Raw genomic sequence first — 11,427 nt, 5'->3', positions numbered from 1 at the left:
CACATATTAGACCAGGTCTGGATGTCTGACCTCGACATCTCACTTCCTTTAGTTTTTCCCTGTTCTTGGTCTGATCATTACTTTATTTCCTTTGTCCTTCACTTACACACCATGTGTCCTCCCCCCCGGATTAAGAATTTTAGAGCCCGAAACTGGAATAGAGCTAATCTGGCTGAATTCTACGCCTCACTAGCCTCTACTGCACCTACCCCTTCGGCTACGCTTACAGTTCAGTCTGACAACCTCGATACCTGGTTACGTCAGGCCAGCGACAAAGTAGCCCCCTTCAAGAACATTAAAGTTAAGCACCCTCACGACGCCCAACGCTGGTTCACGGACCAACTGAAAGCGGAGAAACTCGCCCTGCGGCAATCTGAACGCCGCTGGCGTTGCCACTATGACCCCTCAACTGAAATTGGTTTACATTGAGGCGCTGAAGTCGTACAAATTATCGATCCTGGCAGCCAAAACGGCATATTATTCTAAACTTATTTTGGACTCCAACAACAATTCGAAAACCATCTTTTCTGTTGTAAATGAGTTATCCCTGCCGGATAGGGTCACTCCCCAGCCTTTGCCGACTCAATCCCTTTGCGATTCGCTTAACTCTTACTTCATAGACAAAATCATCACAATAAAAAACAACATTCCGACCCCGGCATCCCCCACTCCGCCCCCCCTTCCCCCAAAAAACACTAGTTCCTTGTCTAAATTCCCCCCTATCTCTTCACAAGAATTCGTTTCTCTTCTTCTTAAAGTCAAATCGGGTTCCCCTAACGATTGTTGCCCCCCTCAGATTTTGAGAGAAGCCTTCCTAACATGTCCAGGCCCTCCCCTTGCTCTTCTCAATAACTCTCTCGCTACAGGGGAGGTCCCTCTCTCCTTTAAGCAAGCATCCATCGTCCCCATTTTAAAAAAACCTAACACTGATCCCCTAACACTCAGCAATTATAGACCTATCTCCCTTCTTCCTTACCTGGGAAAAATTTTGGAGACCCATGTCACCCGCTGTTTGAGTTCATTCATTGAGGAATCTGGTTTCTTGGACTCTCAGCAGGCGGGCTTCAGACCCCTCCACTCCACCGAGGCGGTCATAGTAGCAGTCATGGACACCCTTAGGAAGGGTGCCGACAATAACACCTCTCAGGCCCTTGTCCTGTTGGACCTCTCGGCGGCTTTTGATACGGTCGATCATACCATTCTGATCGACCGTGTCCACAATGCCGGAATCCAGGGAGTGGCCCTTGACTGGCTCAGATCCTTTCTTCATCAGCGATCACAGTCCGTCCATCTCTCCTCCTTCTCTGCCCCTTACACTTCCCTCCCTTGCGGCGTCCCACAGGGCTCTGCATTATCCCCTCTCCTTTTTAATTTGTACCTCCAACCCCTCCTAGCTTCCCTCCGCGATTCGCCAGTTACTAGCTTCAACTATGCTGACGACCTTCAGTTGATCTTTCCTATCGACTCTTCCCCGTCCTCCTGTTTTAATTTTCAGTCGACTATGTTGTCCATTGCAGAATGGATGTATCATAGTCACTTGAAGCTGAACCCTACTAAGACTGAGCTCGTCTTGGTTGGCAGCTCCAATCATCCGTGGAACTCCTCATTTTGGCCTTCATCCCTGGGGACCGCACCGGTTCCTGTGCGTTCAGTCAAAAGCCTAGGGGTGATTATCTCTGATGATCTTTCAATGAAGCCACAAATCAACTCGGTCACCTCAGCCTGCTTTTTCCATCTTAGGCGGGTCCGTAAGATCAGTAGGTTTCTTACTAAAGAAGCCCTGACCTTAGTTGTTATGGCACTCATCACTTCCAGGCTCGACTACGCCAACTTACTGTATGCTGGCATCCCGGCCTATCATCTTCACCGTTTACAGCTGGTGCAGAATCAAGCCGCTCGCCTGATCTTTCACCAGCCAAAATTCCAGCATGTCACTCCCCTCCTTCACAGTCTCCATTGGCTTCCTATTTCCAAACGCTGCATTTTTAAAATGGCATGTTCCACCTTCAAGGCCCTCTCACATGCTGCCCCGGCCTTTATCTCCTCTAACCTGTCTCGTTATACTCCTTCCAGAACCCTTCGATCCTCCTCTCTCAACCTTCTTGAGATCCCCAAGTATAAAAGGAAAAAGCATGGTGGCCTCTCCTTTTCTGTTTTGGCTCCCTCCACCTGGAATGCTCTGCCATCTGCTCTTCGCATCTGCCCTAAGTATGACTGCTTCCGTAAACTCTTAAAAACCCTGCTCTTCCAATCTGCATACGGCTAATTATCTCATCCTGGCTCTCTGTCATTTGTCATTCAGCGCCAAGAAACCGATGGTGAAAGTGCGCGGTATAAATATTTTAACATAACATAACATAACATAATAACACTCCACGGCCATTCACTTCATTACTCGGCGCTTAAAGCATGGGAAGAAGTGAAAAGTCATGAGAAAAGCGCAAATTAGAGTTGGCGACATACACAATGCAAATGTCACAATGATGCAGGACAAAAATCCTAAGATGACACGCGTAGTAGACTGGCAACCCGTTACGTCACACAGGGGTTCCATTAACAATCATCTTAAATATCTATCATGACGTCTGGAAAATGAAAATTAATGAATATTTGGATAGGTCATGTCTCTATCACAATATGCCTTACATAAGGTAGGTAACTTAACCTTTATGTTGGTTGTTTTAAAATTTTACAATTTCATATTTCTTAATAGTTTACATTTGGACTTTAATATATCTTCATTAATTATCATGCATTGGAACTCTATGCAGTTACAGCTGTAACTGCATTAAGAATCTTAGTTTATGAACACATATACTCTATTACGTAAGACAAAATTTTAGATTTAAATCATGTATGTTATTTCAAGACCACACTAACAAAAATGTAACGAAAGAAGAAAGTTCACACATAACTCATAAAGTCTTTGTCCCCAAAACAAATTAAAACAAGAACTGTGTCTTTATTGCTTAGGATGCATTATGACAAGTATGGTTAGAACACTAACCCAAACTTCTTAGCATTTGTACATAGCTATTGTATCTCTCACACACAAAGTAGATTCAGGTCATGGATTACATATTGAAACTACACTGGGAATCTAGTTAACAAAGAAAGTTGCAACATGTGTTATTTAACATTGATCTTTTGTAACTCTTAAGGAATTGTCCAAAAAAACAATAATTCCTTTTTTATTTTTTTGGGGGAAATATGTAGGATTGCATATCCCATTGCTACATGTTCTCAAAAAAGATAATTGTCATGTTATGACAAGGAAAGAGACTTTGTCCATGCTTGCTTGGAATAATGCTTCAAAGACTACAAATAGTCAAACCATTAAATTTTTATTTTTCAAATGTTGTCAAATATATTTACACTCAAGTACAAAACACTGTTCTGCTTACGAAAAATAAATATTACATATAATTTTACATAATACATATGATATGTGAACAAATTAAACGCCTATATTACTCTTAAAAATAAATGTAAAATAGATTCTATGCATCTAAAAATCTCACTTCACATCACAGAGGTAGTGTTTCTAATACTCTGACAGCACTGCACAAATAAATAGCATTATAAGCATTTTCGGCATCTAAAACCATCAATCGCCAATAAGGATGATGCATCTGTTTCAATGCATTCAAGATGAATCCAACGACCGCATTCATCACAAAACGGCTGTTGGAAAAGGAAATGAATAAATAAATGTTATTCCCTTTAAATTGTATGCTGGTAAATATGTTATAGCTTTGCTAACATTTTTTAAAATGTTTGACGTTTGTAAACAATATGCATAGTAACCGGGCCCAATTTAAAAAGGAAAACTATTTTTTAAAAATGATACGTGATGCAACTTTTCCTGATAATCACTAGGTTCATCAAAACTAGTACCTTAGTGCTATTGTGGTTTTCACAAAACATGGTCAATGCATGCTTATTATCACATTGGCGCTTCACCTCTCAAAGTTTTCATTAACTATAAAACCTGGTTGTTAGAGCATTGGTATTAAGAAGGGTCCCTTTAAACAACACCTTGCATTGTGCCACCATAATGGTAGTTTGGAATCAACTCACACAAACTCCCAATAGAGGAGGCATTAAATACTGCAAACAAAATTAAAGATTTTAAAAGCATCAGGAAAAATACCTTCTTTACTCTTTGCACAAAGAGTAAACTGAAATATTGTTAAAACAGCCTTACAACATGCCTTATATCACATACGGCAGGGATCATTACAGTCCAGGGCATAGCATATTAACATTCGCACATCTGACAATGCACTTTACAGTTTAATTAAGTATTTTACAAGTGAACTTTGAAATTGTACTGCCACTATTATTTTTCCCAGGGTCATGATGCTTTCACAGAAACCGATTTTGTTTGCTGTTAAAGAACAAGTTACTTACATTCTGTAACGATGTATCATCAAGAATCATTATTTAGTTAGATTCCTCACCTTAGATATAGCCCCAGGCGTCAGACTGGATTCGGAAATAGTTTTGTAACAAAACCCCTTGCGCGTCGATAGGCGTCTAATGTGGCTCCTTGTCCGTTGTTGGCGTCCTGCGCAGGAATGACGTCGTCAGAGTACTTAGACGCCGCCCTCGTGCTCTGATGTCAGTTCTTGTACATAGATTTCCACGCCAGGAACGCACAGCCATTCAAGAGTCCGATACTGGGTCAAAAAAAGTCTAGGGGCCTGAAAAGGGTAACCTTAACCCTAGGTGTCAGTTTCCAGAACTGGGAGGCAGGATGGGTCGGATTAGGAATCTAACTAACTAATGTTTCTTACAGATACATCGTTAGCAAAGGTAATTAACTTTTTTTATCTGAAAGAAACACGTTACTTATATTCCTCACCTTAGAATAGATACCACAGCAATACCAACACCGGTGGTGGGTCTGCAAACCAAGATCACAACACAAAGTCCTGGAGAACAGAACTGCCAAAGAAGCCATCACTCCTTACTTCGCTATCTAGGCAATAATGCCTGGCGAACGTGTGCAGTGAAGCCCACGTCGCCGCCGGACAGATGTCCTGCAAGGGGACTCCCCGTCCCAGGGCAGTAGTATCCGCTGTGGCCCGGGTGGAATGGGCTCTCAGCCCAACAGGATGGTCCTTTTTAGACAAATACTAACAGATCTTTATACACAAAACGACCCACCGTGACATGGTCTTCTTGTGTACAGCTTTCCCCTTCTTAGCACCTACGTATATAACTAAAATTTAGTCCTCCACCCGGAAATGTTTGATCACGTCCAAATAAAAGGAGAGCACACATTTTTGATCCAGACGGTGGAGCCTCTCTTCCTCTTTTGAAGGATGCAGAGCAGGAAAGAAGGTGGGCAAGGTGACAGATTGCACAATGTGAAAGGGTGTCACCACTTTCCGGAGAAAAGAATGACGAGTCCGGAGGACAACCTTGTCCGTATGAACATACAGAAAAGGAGGCTTAGATGATAGAGCCTGGAGCTCACTCACCCGTCTAGCCCAGGTGACATCTAACAGGAAAGCAGTCTTAAGAGTCAGAAGACGAAGGGGACAATTATGAAGAGGCTCAAAGGGAGCGCACATCAGAAATGTCAGGACATGATTCAAATCCCACTGAGGCATTACGAAAGGGACAGGAGGGAACATGTGGGTAATGCTTTTATGAAAATGTGAAACTACAGGGGACTTGAAAAGAGAAGGCTGATCAGGAAGCCTCTATAATTTAGAGATTGCAGAAACATAACCTTTAAAGGTCCCCATAGCAGAGCGCTGCTGGGCAAAAGAATGAAGAAAGAGGAGAACCTGAGAAACAGGGGCGTAAAGGAGATCCACAGCCTTTGCTGTGCACCATTCCACAAATTTGCTCCACCTGTAGGCGTATACCGTTTTTGTTGAGGGACGCCTTGCGGCCAGAATGACATCCCAGACTTCAGGAGGCAAGTCAAATGGCATCAACTGCCGCCGCTGAAACTCCACGCATGGAGGTGGAGGCTGGACAGGTTCTGGTGAAGGAACGCCCCCTGTTGCTGCGACATAAGGTCCTCCTGAAGAGGCAGACGTATCGGAGGATCGGTTAACATACTGAGTAGCTCTGGATACCAGTACCTTCGTGCCCAATCCGGAGCCACTAATTTGACTAGGGCCCGGGCGTGCCTTATCTTCTTCAGCACTCTGGGCAGAAGTGGTATAGGCGTAAATGTGTACAACATACCGCAACTCCGCTCGCGACGAAAAGCGTCTCAGAGCGAGTGCCTTTTTGCAAATTCAAACACACAGAACTGCTGACATTGCGCGTTCTCTTTGTTGGTGAATAGATCTAAACAAGGGTCTCCCCACTGTAGAAAGAGACCTTGCGCCAAGTCCGAGTTCAGACGTTATTTGTGATCCATCATGCACCGGCGGATGAGTTATTCTGCTCTGGTGTTCAGAGAGCCCGCCAGATGTTGAACCACCATGGTGATGCCCTTGTGTTCCAGCCATGTCCAGAGGCGCAGAGCCTCCTGACAAAGCGTCAACGACCCTACCCCGCCCTGTTTGCTGCAATACCACATGGCGGTGGTGTTGTCCGTGAACACCTGCACGACACTTCCCCGGAAAGAGCGAAGGAAGGCTTTCAGTGCTAGTCGGATGGCTCTCAGCTCCAATCATGTTGATATGGAGTCGAGACTCAGCCGGAGACCATAGGTCACTGATCTCCGCCTCTCCCATATGGCCCCCCCAAGACAGGAGGGAGTCATCCGTCACTACTACATGCTCCGGTTGGGGTTAGGGCGAGGCATCTGCCCTTGACCCAATCGCTGTCCGTGAACCACCAATGCAATTGTTTCGCAGTGCCATCCGAGATCAAGACATGGTCGGACAGGTTGCCTCTATGCTGGGCCCACTGAAACTTATGTTTCCATTGCAGAGCACGCATGCGCCGCCTAGCGTAATTCACTAACAGGATGCAGGAGGCCATCAGCCACAGAATCCGCAGCACCAACCTGACCGAAAGCAAGGATAGAGGCGGAAATATGGGAATCAGAGCTTGAATATCACGGACCCGCTGCTCCAGTGGATAGACCCGGAAATGTGCCAAATCGAAAAAGGCTCCGATGAAAAGGAGCTTCTGGGAGTGACTCTGGTGCGACTTTGGCACATTGATGGAGAACACCAGCGGATGCAGGAGGTTGGCCGTAGTCTGGAGGTGGGAGAAGACTTGCTGGGGCGAGCCCGCCTTCAACAACCAGTCGTCGAGATAGGGGAAGACTGTAACCCCTCATCTGCGCAGATGAGCTGCAAACACCACCATCACTTGTGTGAACACACGAGTGGCACTGGTGAGGCCGAAGGGGAGCACGGTGAACTGAAAGTGCTCCTGACCCACAGTGAACCGCAGGTAACGCCGATGGGCCGGCAGGACGGGGATGTGAAAGTAAGCGTCCTCCAAGTCTAACACTACCATCCAGTCTACAGGATTGAGGGCAGCCAGAACCGGAGCTAGCGTGAGCATCTTGAACCGCTCCTTCATAAGCAAGGCGTTGAAGCTCCTGAGGTCCAAGATAGTGCGTAGGCCCCCTTTGCCCTTCTTGCGAACCAGAAAGTAGTGGGAATAGCAACCACGACCTACTTCAGGCCCAGGAACGCGCTCGTCGGCCTCTTTGGCCAAGAGGGCCGTAAAATCCTCCCGCAGCAGATTCAAGTGATCCTACGACTTTTGGTGGTATTGCGGTGGCATGGCTGGAGGGTTCGTCTCGAAGGGGAGGGAGTAGCCCCTTTGGACTATTTGCAGCACCCACCTGTCCTAAGTAATGGACCACCAGTGGAGCAGGTGATGGCAAACCATTCCACCCACTGTGGTGGGATGGTCCAGAAATCTCGGACGTGGAGGCCTTTGAGTCGGATGCTGTCGGGGTGGATGTGGAATGACCGGCACATTGTCCTCCCATACCGCCTCTGTGGAAAACCAGGCCCCTGACCTCATGCAGGTTGTTTTGTTGGCCGGTGGGTCGGCGGACGTGAGGAGGCACCCCTTCCTTGGCCACAAAAGGGGCGAAAGGCAGAAGTTTGCTGCCGTGGGTACGAGAGACCTAAGGACTTGCCCGTAGCCTGAGAGTCCATAAAACGACCCAGCGCAATATCCGCCTTCTTACCACAAAGACCCTTTGGCTTCGTTATTGTTAACAATATAAAGGTTTTTCTATTTTTTTCTTCATATTTTCTCCTTAAGAAATGACGTTATATTTCATTCCTTTTTAATTTCATAAGTTTATCCAGAAACATGTGTGGACACTATCATACGTCAATAGTGGAGAAAACACTCTGTTGAAACACGTACTCCCAAAAGGACTTTTGTTTACTGCAGCTCACAAATAAACTAATTATATGTCACTCTCTCTCTCTCCCCATTTTTGGCATGCTGCTGCCTCCATCACAAAATACCTCCTATTACATGACGTGGTGAGGTATGCTCTATCCAGTATTTAGATTTTGATTTTCTATAATTGTGTATTGTTAGATAATCTTACGGTTACGCTACTGAATCTTCCAACGACTCAACATCTGGGATCTGCTTCCACATGTCTTATTCTCACTGTAATTTCCAACCCGTACTTTGCATTTCTTGCCTCATTGCTTTTGAGAACTAGGAGACAGTCTTCATCCTCAAAGCAGATACAGCAACATATCTAAAGACGTCTGAGATTTGCGGCTCAATGCCTCTCAATCCCCACTGTTTTCTAATTCTTCTGGCAAGGGCCACATGCGTCAGGAAGTTTCATTCCCGAAAGTATTATTCTGCTTGTATTACATTGAATGTGAGCAGTGTACAATATTGGTATTAGTCCCCTATTTAAATTCTGACCCGTCCCTACCCAGAACTCAAACACCGACCACTAGTCTCACTGTGTAAGACCACTTAGTATTGAGATAGGTAGGTCCATGGAGTATGGTGTCTTGACCAATCTCATCTTTATAGCTCAGAAGCTGTCCACCAACATGGTTTACATTGTGTCTTCAAATATGTTCCGCCGCACCAGTAAATGGATCTTTGATAGAGCTATGGCATCTGGAGGATCCGTGTTACGTTACCTTTTTTAATTTTTTTACCACCAACAGACACTGCATCAGCCGGGACAAGTGGCAAGCCATATAACTTACATCTAAGTCATGGACCGCTAGTCTACCTCCGCTTTGGAGCTCTCTAATGACTACTATTGGACTGAGGGGACGCGTTGCACTTCAAATCCATGCAAAACCATTCCTGCAAAATTTTCAGAGAGTACCCACGGAGGTGCCTCTTTGGAATAGAACTGCACTACATGTTTCATGCACATCATTAACTCTAAAACCATGTGGTCCATGAACCAATCAACATGCGCACAGGTGGGCAAAAGTAATCACACAGCACATGCATTTTAAGCACGGGGCCTCTGCAATGCCTCATTCATTTCCTTTATACCATAATTTTCATGGTGGTGGAAGAGCTGGCAGTCACAGTGATGCTCCAGTGACAAAGTTGTAATTTCTCGTTCGCACTGCCTGAGAGGCATTGGGTAGATGAGCCACCCCCAAGCTGACACAAGTGTTCCGGTCATCCAATTACCAGGAGCATTAACAATTTACCACATTTATCAAAAACTATTTGTGGGAACGAACACTGTAGATCTGTTAAAAAAAATTTAGGTGCATTATGTAAAATGTTAATTTTATAAAATGATTCCTGAAAAATAAGTTTATTCTGCTTTCCAAGTTATTTTTATTCACATATTTACAAATATTATTACTATAAAGAAAAAAAATTACCAGAAATTGATGTTCATCTTCAGGTGACTTCTTTTCGTTGCAGACCCCGCAGAACTCGTCAACAGAATCTAGATGTAATATTAAGTTAAATTAGAACATCTTAATAGTAAAATAAAATAGAAATTACACTCATCTGATGTTTCAATTACATGTTTTTAACTTTATAAAAATTACGATTTTTTTTTGCATATGTCTAGAGCAAGGAAATTAAGAATATTACAATTTTGAAAAAATTGCATGTTTAACCACATATTAAGGAATTCTATGATGGCAGATAATGTGCATGTTTAAATGCATACCAAGTAATACATGTAAAGAGAGAAGCATGTCTGTTGTTACATTAACGGATTCATTGCTACAAGTCTAATCATCCATTTTTAAAAAAAGTGGCTCTTTATGATGGCAGCAGGATCACCACCCCCGTGCCGGTGGTGTTGATCCTCCCACCATCACAATGTGATTCAACCACCCCAAAATTCGGATGGCGGTGGAAATCACATTGTTTACACGGCGTGTCTTGCAAGTCGGTCATTTTCTGTCTGACTTGTGTAACCCTGAAAAAGGTCTTCATTGCTACGGTGCTTTACACGCACCGCCCTAGTTATTAGTATGAGCCCGTCCATATGTCTTTTTGCGGCGGATATCCAGCCTCCAAAGAGACAGACTGATAGTCTATTTTGGTGCACGTTTATTAAGCACTCTGTGTGGTCGCACTGTGCCTTTGGGGTGTACGGGTACACACAAATATTTTCCATGCACAAGGTGGCATGCACCACCTTGTGCCTGATACTTTGTACGTTTAAAATGCACATAAGAGCCTTTTAACATTGCGGAATGTGCTGTAGCCTGCAGCACCGTTCGCAATGTTAAATGGCCAGTATGCACCTGCCATAATGGGGGGCGCATCCGAATTGGGCTGTTGGGACTGCCGAAAATCTGGCTGCCGGTCCCATCACCATTAATATGGTGGGCGGACTTATGTCCGACTGCCATCTAAATCAGCCCCTAAGTACAGATCATATAGGTAATATTCAATAATTACCAAAAAAATATATATTTTATATTCTAAATTTGACATTCTTCTTTGATGGTGTAATAATTTTTCAAAACTTAATGGCAAGACAAATGACATTTTTTAACATACTCAAACATTTACATTTAATTTTAAATAATATTCACACTATTTATATTTATTAATAATTAGCAATGGAATCAAAACATTCAGTTGCCACAAAGGGATTACATATAAACAAAAAAAGAAACATACATTTTTAAACTCTAACCTGATGACTCCATTAGATCAAGCGCAATCTTGATTCTTAAATCATCCATACATTTAGGATTTTGGGTAATTTCTGTTAGCGACTGATGACTGAGGTAGTGATCTGCAAACTAAGAAAATATTGGAAATTCTTACTTTCCTTAATTAATTTTAGAGTAAACTGTCTATGTTATTAAAAAGATCACGTTTTACATTATTGTGCGTAAAAACAAATATTGTGTTAATAGGATGTCATTTTCAAAGCCATACAACATCTTATTTCCGTTATTCGGAACAACATCAGAGTTCTCCATCAAACCACATTATTACACTACTTTTGGTTTTGTTGATACCCAAGCTGGAATCCCAACCTGCTTCCAATGG

The 11,427-nt window shown here is 43.7% G+C and overlaps 1 long non-coding RNA gene across 1 annotated transcript; it reads right to left on the bottom strand.

Annotated features, from left to right (window-relative positions):
• Positions 1–3,558: 3,558 nt before the first annotated feature.
• On the bottom strand, positions 3,559–11,163 carry LOC146801386 (uncharacterized). Its single transcript, XR_014968053.1, has 3 exons — positions 11,066–11,163; positions 9,783–9,850; positions 3,559–3,684 (listed from the first exon to the last, which is right to left on the bottom strand). It is a non-coding gene; the product is annotated as an uncharacterized LOC146801386 (long non-coding RNA).
• Between the last annotated feature and the right edge of the window lie 264 nt (positions 11,164–11,427).

Source organism: Triturus cristatus, chromosome 8 (genome assembly GCF_964204655.1).
Source record: "Triturus cristatus chromosome 8, aTriCri1.1, whole genome shotgun sequence".
NCBI lineage: Eukaryota > Metazoa > Chordata > Amphibia > Caudata > Salamandridae > Triturus > Triturus cristatus.
Note: the sequence above shows the minus strand (reverse complement) of the source record. Positions and strands in the feature narration are given on the sequence as shown.